The sequence below is a fragment of the Oryctolagus cuniculus genome, unplaced genomic scaffold, assembly GCF_964237555.1.
Source record: "Oryctolagus cuniculus unplaced genomic scaffold, mOryCun1.1 SCAFFOLD_134, whole genome shotgun sequence".
Taxonomy (NCBI): Eukaryota; Metazoa; Chordata; class Mammalia; order Lagomorpha; family Leporidae; genus Oryctolagus; species Oryctolagus cuniculus.
This window is the reverse complement of record NW_027208314.1, coordinates 123,261-136,773: the sequence shown is the minus strand read 5'-3', so window position 1 is coordinate 136,773 and position 13,513 is coordinate 123,261.

The following is a 13,513-nucleotide window of genomic DNA, read 5'->3' as shown; positions in this document are numbered from 1 at the left end:
AGTGCTTGGGCCCTGCACCCCATGGGAGACCAGGAAGAAGCGCCTGGCTCCTGGCTTCGGATCGGTGTAGTTCTGGCCGTAGCAGCCATTTGGGGGGTGAACCAACAGAAGGAAGACCTTTCTCTCTCTCTCTCTCTCTCTCTCTCTCTCTCTCTCTCTCTCTCTGTCACTCTGTCACTCTCACTGCCTAACTCTATCTGTCAAATAAAAAAAAAGTGAGTGCTTAGACACTGTTGGTCTTTGTAATTGTCTTTATTTTATTCTCACACTTGTTGAAGCTTACAGTTCTTGGTTGGAAAATATTTTCCAATCCTTCAGGATTTCCAGTGTTGCCCATTGCCTTACAAGCTCTCATTATTCTCTTGAGAAATGAAATAAAATCCCAAGTCGCACATCTGACTTTATTCCCCCTGCCTGAATGCTCTTAGAGACTTCTCTTTATCTTTCATAATTTCAAATTTTGCATTTTAATGCTTTGATGTGGTATAGAGCTGAGTCTCAGTTATTTCTTCTGGAAATTAGGATTTTTTTTCCTGGGAAATTGTGTACTTTTTTGTCCTTGTTATCTCTTTTTTGTTTTTGGTTTTTTTTTTTTTTTTTTGGAACTCTTCTAGAACACAGCTCCAAAAGTAGAAAGATTTTTGTTGAGTTCACAGCTTTATCCCAAATGCTTATTAGAACACTACTCCAGTTAGTAGAGTGGGTACTCTTTATGATAAATGTTTCTTGCATAAGTGAATAAATAAACTTCTACTTGGCAATTAAATCTCTAGGATTCATTTTCAAATTATCTTGCCTCTTCTGCTGTTCAGTTCTTCTACTTCTCTTCTTCCTCTTCCTCCTTTCCCCTTCCTCTTCCCTTCCTCTTTTTTTTTGCATTCTATATGCAGGGAAATTTTCAAAAATTGTGGCCTTTTTTTTCTTTTTCCTCTAGAATGTGTGTGTGTGTGTGTGTGTGTGTGTGTGTGTTTAAGATATTGGAAAGGCAGAGAGAGAGAGAGAGGAAGTCTTCTATCTTCTGGTTCTCTCCCAGGTTGCTGCAGCTGCCGAGCTGAGCCAATCTGAAGCCAGGAGGCAGGAGCTTCTTCCATTTCTCCCACGTGGGTGCAGGGGCCCATGCACTTGGGCCATCTTCCACTGCTTTCCCAGGCCATGCAGAGAGCTGTACTGGAAATGGAGCAGCCGGGACTCGTTGCAGGGTCTGTATGGGATGCCAGCACTGCAAGTGGTTGCTTTACCTGCCACGCCACGCGCTGGCCCTTAGAGTGTGTTTTTGTAAAGCACCTTTCACATCAAAGCTGTGCTGAGAGCCAGAACAATCCACAGGTATCTAGAATTGATTTTCTTTCTTTTCTTTTTTTGCCTCCCCTCCCCTCCCCTTCCCCTCCCCTCCCTTCCCCTCCCCTCCTCCTCCCTCCCTTCCCCTCCCCTCTCCCTTCTCCTCCCCTCCCCTCTTTTTTCTTCCTCCACCCTCCCTTCCTTTTCTTCCTTCCGTTCATTTACTCATTCTTCTGAGAGGCAGAGTCATAGAGAGAGGGAGACAGATCTTCCATCTGCTGATTCACTCCCCAGATAAATGGCCGCAGTGGCTGGAGCTGGGTCTATCCAGATCCAGGAAACCCCCCCCCCCGCCCCCGCCAGTGCAGGCGTCCAAGCACCTGGGGGCTATCCTCTGTTGCTTTCCTAGGCCACCAGCAGGGAATGGAACTGGCGTCTCTATGGGATGCTGGTGCTACAGGTGGAGGCCCAACATGCTGTGCCACAGTTTTGGTTCCTAGAATTGATTTTTATATATAGTAAAGTTGTGAAGATTTTTTTTTCTGTGTAGATGCCTATTTAACACAACATCATTATTAATAGGATCATCCTTTGTCCCATATAGCACAATGTCACATTTTTTCAAAAATCAAGTGACTATTTCATTGGTTTCATAACTGTATACACTGTTACACTGTCTTAACCAGTGTAGGTTTATAAGTAATGTTTGGTAATGAAAGGCCTCTAAATTTGTTTTTCTTCAAAATCATCAATGTGTCAGGGGTGAGTGTTGTGGTACAGTGGGTTAAACTGCCACTTGCATCCTGCATTAGAGTGACGAGGATCATGTCCCACCTATACTTTTTTTTTCTTTTTAAAGATTTCTTTACTTATTTTGAAATAGTATTTATTATAGAGAGAGGAAGAAACAGATCTTCCATCTGCTGGTTCAGTCTACAGATGGCCGCAGTGGCCAGCACTGGACCAGGCTCAGGCCAGGAGCTTCCTCTGGGTCTCCAGTGTGGATAGCAGGGGTCCAAACACCTGGGCTGTCCTCCGCTGTTCTTCCCAGGCTATCAGTAGGGAGCTGGATTGAAAGTGGAACAACCAGGATACAAACCTGCATCTGTATAGGATACTGGTATCACAGGCGGCAGTGTTACTATGTTACAAGACTGGCCCCTCCGCCTATACTTTTAATCTAGATTCCTGGCTATTGTGCCTGGCAGACACAGGGTGATAGCCCAGGTGTTTGGGTTCCTGCTACCCATGTGGGAAACCCAGAGTTCTTGGCTCCTGGCTTTGATGGGGCCCAGGGCCTGGTTGTTGTTGAATCTGTGTGTGTGTCCCTCCCTCTCTATCCTTTTGACTTCTTTCAAATGAGTAGGTCAAACTTTAAAAAGATAATGTCTGATTTTATGTATAAACACAGAAAAATGTCTGCTGAGATTTCAAATGAAGTTACATTAAATCTAGAGATTGACTTGGGGACAGTTGACATCTTTATGGTATTACATCTTTTCATCTGTGACCTATGTTTATTCTTTTTATTGAAACTTGCATTTTCTCCAAACAATTTGCATGAGAATTTAGTCTGTTGCTTGTAGTGCCTCGTTCATTTAACAGAACTTTAGTGCTATACTCATATTTGTAGTAAATCTTTATACCCCTCTTTGCATAAGGTATCTTTTCAGTCACTGCGCTGTTTGTACGCTTTATTTTCAATGTTTTTAGTTCCAGATAATGTGAAAGTTCCAACTCTTTGGGATGTGTGTGATTGTTTTTTGTCTAACTTCTGCAAGTAGCTGGCACAGAGGTGGGTATAGCTGCTTCACAGTACCCTCAAGAACCTAGATTCTTTCAGGTGTGTGCGTCTCCTCCCTTTCTGTTTTACTTCTTGTCCTTGTGCTTTCGCCTTGTAGTTCAGGTATCACTTTTCTGTTCCAGGCAGGAAGTAGGAAAAAATATCCTGGGGCAAAAGAGATGCCTACAGAGTGTATTTGTGCTCTTTTTAAAGTTGGGGGATAAAATGCCTTCCAAACGCCCCACCTCTACCTACTGCTGCTTTTATCTTCTTGGCCAGAACATTCAGTCACACAGACCCTCTTGACCTCTCATTAATCAGGGGCGATGAGATTTCTCCAGTTGGTTCACCTCCTTGGGTCCGAGCCTTCCCTCCCTCTCTGCTGCTATTTGAACTGATTGGAGTTCTTTGAGCAGAAAAAGAGGAGAAAGAAACATTGTGTAGCTGAGAGACGGTGCCTGTCACATTTATTGAGGCTTCTCAGTATATAATTTACTCATTTTTGGAAACCTGTCAGAATTCTTCTTGGATAGCAAAGAAAGTAATTTTTATTTTTGCTGTTTTTTGGCTTTGTCCAGCTTTTTAAAATTAAATGGCTTTTTATAAAAGATATTTTAAAGTTTTTTTTGTTTAAGATTTGATGGTATTTTAAGATGGTAAATGGCATTACTGTTTCCAAAATGTTGCTTCCTGAAGTGTTTCAGGCATAATAAGATAAGCACTTATCTCAGTGATTGGGAATGCTTTCGAAATTCCCTTCAGTCAAAAATTATAGAATGGGGACAATTGCTGTGCACGTGGGTCATATACTTGCTTGCCACAGTTGTGTTTTGGGATAAATAAAGTAAGCCTTTCATAAAAATAGTCTGAAGAAGATATAAATAGGGGGATAAATCACTTTATCTGAGATGGTGTAATTAGTGAATTATTTTTAGAAACTTTAATAAATTTTTTGCTATTAGTATTTTTTGTCATTGGGAAATTATGTACTTTTGTGATTTGATGAAAATTCAGACTTTATAGCTGACTTATTTTTGGTGGAACTCATAAGGAAGGAATTTTGAAATGTGCTTTTAGGAGAACAGGAGTTCTGATAGTTTCTGTGTCATTATGGAGTAGCAGTTGGTTTACACCAAAATCTCATTCACAGAATTTCTGAACTTAATGGCCTGGATCTTGCCATTTCTTTTCCTTAGGCCTTTCCTTATTTTATTGGTTATATTATCTTGCTTAATGTGGCAATTGGAGAGGAATTAGATATAGTTTTGTGTCTGGTGTCAAGTGGCTTTGTTTAGTCATTATGAATGAATCAGTTAAAAACAATTTATTCGAGAGCTAAAAACAGCCTGATTGTTATCAAATGGAGAATGCATGAAAATGAAAACTCACTTACAGAAATCAGTTCAGGTTATCCATGTACGCTCATAGCCTTGGTATTTTTCAAAAAAGAAGTCTTAGGATTCTTGACTAAAGAGCAACCTTTCAATGTGTGAAAGAGAAATGTTTCCTTTTACATTCTAAATAATACTTGGACATTCAAGATTAAAGCAGCCAGTTTGAGAACCAGATACATGTCATGTGGAAATGTAGTATTTAATTGGATTTTACACACTGTACAGTTGTTGAGGGCTTGTTTCATATACAGTGCCTGGTGTGTTGTGCAAACCAGTGTGGAGGGCGGTCAGATGATGTTGGTTAAGTTAGAAGTGCGCAGCTCTCATCACCAGCCCTTTGCCGGCTTACTGTCGTGGTTGGATCCTGGCTTCGCTGAGCTTCTCTAGATTCTCACCTATTTTTGGAACCTTGTTTTCCAGTCACAGTGACAGTTCTCTGAGCAATATGCTGTACTTTGCTCTAATTCCTTGTCTGTTTGATGCAGCAGAAGTTTTCTCCTATCCCCTCCCCTCCCCTCCTCTCTCCACTCCCCTTCCCCTCCCCTCCTCTCCTTTCTCCTCCCCTCCTCCCCTCTCCTTCCTTCCCTTTCTCTCCTCTCCCCTCCCTCCTCCCCTCCCTTTCCTTCTGCTCCTCTCCCTTCCCCTCCCCCCTCCCTTCTCCTCCCCTTTGCCTCCTCTCCCTTTCCCTCCTCCCCTCCCCTCCTCTTCCATCTCCTCTCCTTTCCTCTTCCCTCCTCTCCTCTCCTCTCCTCTCAGTCCAGGACATCTTCCTAAGCTATTTCATGCATACACCCTCTTTGAACTATCCTCTATTGATGTTTTATAGTGGTGTCTCAAGAATGTCTGATACCCCTGTCATGTCTGCCTGCCTCTTGTTTTTTTCAACTTTTATTTAATAAATATAAATTTCCAAAGTACAACTGTTGAATTATAGTGGCTTTTCCCCCCATAACCTCCCTCCCACTTGCAACTATCCCATCTCCTTCTCCCATCCCATTCTTCATCAGATTCATTTTCAATTATCTTTATATATAGAAGATCAACTTAGTATATACTAAGTAAAGATTTAAACAGACTGCACCCACACAGACACACAAAGTATAGAGTACTGTTTGAGTAGTAGTTTTGTCATTAATTCTCATGGTACAACACATTAAGGACAGAGGTCCTACATGGGGAGCAGGTGCACAGCGACTCCTGTTGTTGATTTAACAATTGACACTCTTACTTATGATGTCAATCACCGAGGCTCTTGTCATGATGTTTCTGCTTGGATATTTCCAAGGTACTTCAAACACAACATGTATCAAACAAAATTCATCTAGCTAGTCAAGCATGTCATAAACTTAGGAGCCACCCCAGTGTCTCATTCTTACTAACCTCCTGTATCACCATATTGTCCTCAAATAGCTCTGTCCCTTGCTCTGCCACCCTAACCTAAGCTGTCATTGTGTCTTTTTTAGGCTACTGCAGTAGTTTACTTTCTAACTGAACTAGTCTCTTTCATTGTAGTCCCCTTCTAGTTTACCGTTCTTTGACAATGTGATATTTGACAAAGAAAAACACTATCATGTTACTTCTAGCTGCTAATGTTGAGTGTCTCCCGGTTACTATTAGGATAAAGGCCACAATTTAACATGGACTGCTCATTCTGGACTTACCTAAGCTGGCAAGACTGCCCCGTCATATGAGAGTTGTGCCCTGTTCCACCTGACTCTACATCTAACTCCAGATTTTAACACCAAGGTCTTTTCCTCAGGGAAGTTGTCTTTGACTTTCATGAAGACAGGGTCACGATTTGTTGTAGGCTTTGCTGGTTCTAAATAGTATTTTTCACGTATATAACTTTACATTTAGTCTTGTGATAATTTGGTTAAAACCTCTTTCCTCTTGACAAGAATAGCTGTCCGTTTTTTTCTTTCCACCTAATCTTGGAGCTGCAAAATGCTTTTTGTGTAGTTGGAACTCACTCACTCCTGAATGAATGATGATGTCACCTAGATTGAGCTTTTATTTTAGCACTTAGTCTGAGGTCATCTTCTCTAAAAAGCCATTCTTGCTAATGTGATAAATTGGGGTAATAAGTGTGCATAGTATTCTATGAGTGAAAAGTGCATAGTTTAGTGCCAGCCAATGATAAATGCTGATAAATTATTTGAGGATTATGATTATTCCCATTAGAGTATTTGCAACTAATGTTTTTGTAAGCTAAGTGAGATATCTGTGTTTATTTAAGCTGCATATTTTGTATCCCAAAGGAAAAAGATGGGAATAGTGCTTAGGCATTTTGTGGGGCCCTTCTGGTCTCATTCAAACTCATTCTCTGCCTGTCACTTTGTCTTCCAGTGCTGGTCCCCATACACTTCCCTTCTTGTATAGCGAGGCCCTAGGAGTGCCATAGGAGGAAGATCTAATTTAATGGTGACTTTGGACCTAAGCTGGCTTCATTGCCCCTCCTAGGCATGTGGACCTCAAAGCTCTGTGCCTCTCTCCCCAGGAATTCCTAAGCTCAGGCAATTTCCCTCAGAGTTGGCTTCAGTACTCAGAGGGCTAAGCAGATGGGAAATGTTCTTTGTACTATTAATCTCTCTTTCCCTGATAGCTTTAATCTAAATACAATCAAAATTCTTTTAGTATAGTTTAACTCTAACTCAATCAATTGTAAAATTATTGTAAAAACATTTTATGTGCTTATTTTTTGAGTACTGCAATATTGACACACTGTTTCCTTGAGTGAAGCTTAAAAATGCACATTTAAAGGTGTATAAAGCAGTTTTTGGGACAGAAAATTTTATTTTCCTCTGTTTAATACCCTACTTTAAGATTTGAAATACTTTTCATTCTATCAAGTACTTTTTTTTGAGAAAAGCTATTTTTAAGCCAACATTTATGACGTAAGACTAACAAAATCTTATTTCATGCTTGACTCACACTATGTTAACATTCACTGTATTTGTAGGTATGTGCATATTTAAACACAAATATTCTTTTTTTAAAGATTTATTTTTATTTACTTGAAAGAGATACAGAGAGAGGTAGAGACAGAGAAGTCTTCTATCCAGTGGTTCACTCCCCAAATGACCGCAATAGCCGGAGCTGCACTGATCTGAAACCAGGAGCTTCTTCCGGGTCTCCCACGCGGGTGCAGAGACCCACAGATTTGGGCCATCTTCTACTGCTTTCCCAGGTCATAACAGAGAGCTGGATAGGAAGAGGAGCAGCCTGGACTAGAACCGGCTGGTGCTTCAGGCCAGGGCTTTAACCCACTGCACCACAGTGCTGGCCCCAATATGACTTTTATAAAAATCACTTTTGTAGCAATTTTCTTATCAAACTTGTGAAATTAACTACAGTCTATGTTAAATTTGCCCTCATTGGAGAATAATTCTTATTCATGTGATATTTTTCCTTTAATGTTGATAATGAACTTCCAGAGAGTATTTAAAAGATGATACCTTTGTGTTGCTAAGGCTAACGTTATTGCTAACTAACAGTAAAACAGAGGAAAACTCTTGAAAGGGAGGGCTTTTAACGGGGATCAGAAATGTGAAAATTCTGTGTGTAGAGCTAACTCTACAAATGAGGCTACGGCTCGAGAGATACCCAAAGCAAATTAGAGTAATGCTTCCACTTCAGTGTGGCTGTTGGGGTTCTAAGATAGCCTGCTTTTTGATTTATAATGGCCGGGCTTCTGAGGTGAAACAGAGGCCCTCAGCCCAGTTTATCATTTGTGACAATGAATGGAATTCCCTAGAGATTATCATAATTTCTCTCAACATTTATATTAGAAATACAAATTAAACTAGGAATAAAAGTACTTAATCAAAAAATGCAACTTAGAATAGAAACATAAAAAAAGTAAATTGGGGCTCGGTGCTGTGGTGGAGCGGGTAAAGCTGCTGCCTGCAGTGCTAGCATCCTGTATGGGTGCTGGTTTGAGTCCCGGCTGCTCCACTTCCTATCCAACTCCCTGCCCTGACCTGGGAAGGCAGTAGAAGACGGCTCAAGTGCTTGGGCCCCTGCACCCATGTGGGAGACCCGGAAGAAGCTCCTGGCTTTGGATTGGCGCAATTCCAGCCGTTGCAGCTATTTGGGGAGTGAAGATCTATCTCCTTCTCTCTCTCTCTCCCTCTCCCTCTGCCTCTCTGTAACTCTACCTTTCAAATAAATAAATAGAATATAAAAAAAATCACTTATTAAAAAAGAGTAAATAATGAAGATTAAAGTAGAAAAGAGGTAATTCTAGTAGAGTCATCTACTGTCCCTGGCCATAGTTTTCCTTGTCATGTAATAGCTGTGAAAACTGCCCTTTCTTTGATGGACTTTGTCTCCCTTTCATGGTTGTGTTAGTGTACTGTCGTGCTGTTGGGGATCAAGTCCCCCTTCTGCTGTAAAGACATAAGGAATCTGGGACCACATTCTTTCATCATCTGCGTGTCTGACTATTCAAGCTTAGGACTTGAGAGGTGTGAAAGCAGTGCAGTCTAAGGGGAGCCAGCTTAGAACACTGTATTGGTGTTTACTGAAGTATTCTACAGCCTATGATGGGGCATTCCAGGGAGTCAGACCTGGGTAGTCCTCAATCCAGAACCCCAGCCAAACAAAGGAACTGGCTGAGAACTGAATACACATCACACCGGAGACCTGGTGCCTGCACCGAGTCCATTGTGAATGAAACGTGGTGCTGTAGTTTTTCATCACTTACTGTTTTTTCTTAAGTCAAGCATCCACATGCATTCCTTGGAATGCTACTCCAGGAGGCCACTGGCTTTTTTCTCCTTGAATGGACGCCTCTGTTAGGCGGTGAGATTTTGTACCTGTGTGTGCCTTGACGTCAGCCTCATAGATGGAGACTGTTGGGCACATTGGTAATTGTGGCACTTTGAAACTCCATGGAAAGACATCTAACTGTTGTTCAGTTCCTGACAAGGGGAGAACCTCAGAGTCCTAAGGCAGATTTCTATGCCCATTCTGATGGCTGTGTTCTACAGGGTAGGGAAGCAGACTTTTTCCCTTGCAGGTGAGGTTTCTGTCACTCCAATCATTAACAGGAAGCACAGAAACATGAAACCATACTTTGCCTCTCATGCTGGGGGAGGGGGGGTGCTCCATTTTCTCCTGGCTGACAGAGTGAACACAGTGCGCATCATTCTGTTACAGACGGGGTTTTTATCTAGTTTGTGTCCTAACTTCAAGAATCCAGTTGCACTGTGTGTTGTCACTTGACTTCCTTAGCTTAGGCCCTTAGCTTTTCTTGCACTGGGGCTTCTGTCAGCTGACTCATCCCTGTCCCCTCTCATCACAGTGTGATGTGTCTGGTGTTTTTGAGCCGTGCTCTGTATCCACAGTGCATATAGCACTGCTTGTCATTCTTGCTTATCACTTAAAATAATAACTGGTTCCTTTCTGTTGTAGCATTTGCTATTAATGGCAGAACTCTTTGAACGATTATGTTAATCTGTCAAGAGGATTACACAAAGTATCCCCCCACCTCCACCACTTCTCCAAAGCATAGTAGTTGAACAACATAAAAGGCATTTTCATAGCCATGGATTTTGACTCATGACTTACTCTGTGTTTAAACTGTTGCCGAGTAACTGAATGAATTATTTTAAAATTGAAAACATTTACAAGCCATCCACGTTAAACCTGTTAAGCCTGTTCTTTTCTGTCAATATTTTTGTTTGTAGTTCTTTTGAAATACTTCTCTCTGGTGTGTGACATGTGAGACTTGTGTGTGTGTGTTGTTGTAAATTATGTACCAGTTAAAGTATGTAAATAAAACATTAAAGAAAGACATCAAAATGGTAATGATAATATTATGCCTGGTTGGTGCAATTTTGGATGCTTTTGTCTTTAATTTGCTTTCTGCATCATATAGTATTTTTATGATCAGTAAAAATTATTTGTCTTATAGTAAGCATATGCTTATAAATATAATAGAAAAACTCTGTAAAATTTTACCAATAATTAAAAGCAAAGTAAAAATTGTATATTGAGCAAGATTTGAATTAGAGCTAAGTACTGCTTAGATTTCTCTTAAAAATGAAAATGCTCATGTAATTAAGAGCTGTACTGAAGCACTTTTGAGAATTGTTGCCCAGTGGGACCGTCACTGTGACATAGAAGGTTAAGCCACCGGCTGCAGTGCCGCCATCTCATGTGGGTGCTGGTTAGAGTCCCAGCTGCTCCACTTCCCATTCAGCTCTCTGCTGTGGCCTGGGAAAGCAGTGGAAGATGGCCCAAGTGCTTGGGCCCCTGTACCCACGTGGGAGACCTGGATGAAGCTCCTGGCTCCTGGTTTTGGCTTGGCCTAGCCTCAGCCTTTCTGGTCATTTGAGGAATGAACCAGCAGATGGAAAACCTTTCTGTCTCTCTCCCTGTAACTCTGCCTTGCAAATAAATAAATCTTAAAAAATAATTGTTGCCTTCTGTACTTTTGTTATGTGTAAAAATATAAAATGTACCAAAAATATATAAAAGCAAAAAATACACAAAGGAAAAGTAAAAATACCAAAGATATATGATAAAATTACAGTTCAATTGGTTTTTGGAGAAATGAGATAGATGGTCCCTTACCTACCTGAATGAATTTATTTACCTTTAGGTAAATCTTTACCGTGGTGAGTTTTAAAAATTGTTATGTTAAACAAATACAATGGAAATTGTAATCCATTTTTTGCAAATATTAAGTTGCTTTAAGAAACTTTGTTTAAAAAGTTATCAATTTCTTGATTTGTGATTTCTTTCTACACACAAATTTGTATTACAAATTGAGGCAAAAAGGAAGGTTAAACTAGATATATGGTAAAGTATTTCTAATTGGATGGATTTTTTTTAGAGATCTATTTATGTGAAAGGCAGAGTTACAGAGAGAGGTAGAGACAGAGGTCTTCCATCTGCTGGTTCACTCCCCAGATGGCCACAATGGCCAGAGCTGTGCCAATCTGAAGCCAGGGGCTTCTTCCGGGTCTCCTACGTGGGTGCAGGGACCCATGGTTTTGGGCCATCTTATACTGCTTTCTCAGGTCATAGCAGAAAGCTGGATTGGAAGAGGAACAGCTGGGACTAGAACTGGCGCCCATATGGGTTACTGGCGCCCATATGGGTTGCTGGCATTTCAGGCCAGGACATTAACCTGATGGGCCACAGCACCAGCCCCAATTGGATGGTTTTTAATGAAAAGTTTTTCTACAAATGGAAATTGAGTTTTTCCCCTGAGTATTAGAATTTATGTGTATCTTATGCTCTAGAACACTGCTGGAAAAATCTGAAAATGCATCAAGTTGTTAGATCTTTCTTTTATAAGTTATTTATTTTAGGCTCTTGGTTTTTTTTTTTTTTATAGATTTATTTATTCATTTGAAAGAGTTAAAAAGAGAGAGAAGGAGAGGCAGAGAGAGAGGGAGAGAGAGGCGTTACACCTGCTGGTTCACTCTCCAGATGGCTTTAACTGCCAGAGCTGTGTTGATCTGAAGCCAGGAGCCAGGAGCTTCTTCCAGGTCTCCTACATGGGTGTAGGTGCCTAAGGACTTGGGCCATCCTCTACTGCTTTCCCAGGCTACAGCAGAAAGCTGTTTTGGAAGTGGAGCACGCATATGGGATGCCGGCACTGCAGGTGGTGGCTCTACCTGCTGTGCCACAGTGCTAGCCCCAGCTCTTGGTTTTTTAACTGTCATAGGTAGGTGACTTCATCATTGTCATTATTACCTTTCTTTAATGAGGTTTTTAAGCAGCTCTGTACTTTAGGAATTGATAGTTTACTGTGGTATATCCAAGAAGTGAATAATTATCTCAGTATTTTTGAATGGAATGGATTTATTTAAGTGGTGACAAAGTTCAGTGATGTGGTCAATGTTTTTTTCTAAGATCTATTTATTTGAAAGAGTTACAGAGAGGCAGAGATAGAGAGAGAGAAAGAGAGAGAGGTCTTCCCTCTGCTGGTTCACTCCCCAGTGGCCACAAAGGCCAGTTTGGGCCAATTCGAAGCCAGGAGTCAGGGCTTCTTCTGGGTCTCCCACATGGGTGCAGAGGCCCAAGCATTTGGGCCATTTTCACTGTTTTCCCAGGCCATTAGCAAGGAGCTGGATCGGAAGTGGAGCAGCTGGGACACAAGAGCCCATGTGGGATGCCGGCCCTGCAGGCAGAGGCTTAATCCACTATGCCATTGTCCCTCAACTTTTCTTTATTATTACTTCGGGTAATATTTGCATTGTCCAAGACAAGTATATTTTCCTTTACGAGTGAAATGTGATTCTCTTGTGTCAGTGATATGTTTTTTGAAAGGATATAAACAGAAATTGTTTAATAAGATTTTGGAAGTTTATTACTCTCACAATTTGGGTTTTTCCTAATTAAAGTTATGATATGAAATAAGCAGTAACAATATGCGGTTAGGATTCTGATTATGTCATGATGTATAGACTGTCTTCTAAGTTTGGTATTTTGTCTAACATGATTTCCTAGGAAATTCTTGACTAAAAACTAGGACCTTCGGAGTGGGCGTTTAGTCTAACAGTTGAGATGCTCATGTGGCATATTGGTGTGCTCAAGTTCAAACCCAGCTCTGCACCTGACCTCAGCTTCCTGCTGATGCAGGCTCTGGGGTACGGTGGTGATGGCTTACATAACTGGGTCCTGCTACCTATGTGGAAGACCTGGACTGGACTGTGTTCTGGTTCTCTGCTTTGTCCTGGCCCAGCCTCCATGTTTGTGGGTATTTGGGAATAAACCAGGAGATGGGAGTGCTCTTTATCTGTCTCCCTTTCTCTCTCTCAAATACATTAATAACTTTAGAAGAACCAAGAAATAAAGACTTCAGTAGATAGCATTGGGTGATGTACACTTCTTTACTATTTTTGAGTATTTAAGGGAAGCCCGTCTAATTTTCCACGTAGGACCTGTTTCTAGGTTGGTTTTCCAAAGAAGGTTTTTTGTGTGTGAATACCTTGCTGAAGACTGTATTATCTGTTTAATGCCTAATTGCTAAAGGTTTCTTTGAGCAGTTTGCTTAAAGTCTGTTTTTCCCTCATAGCCATTGACAGAAAACACATCTGCC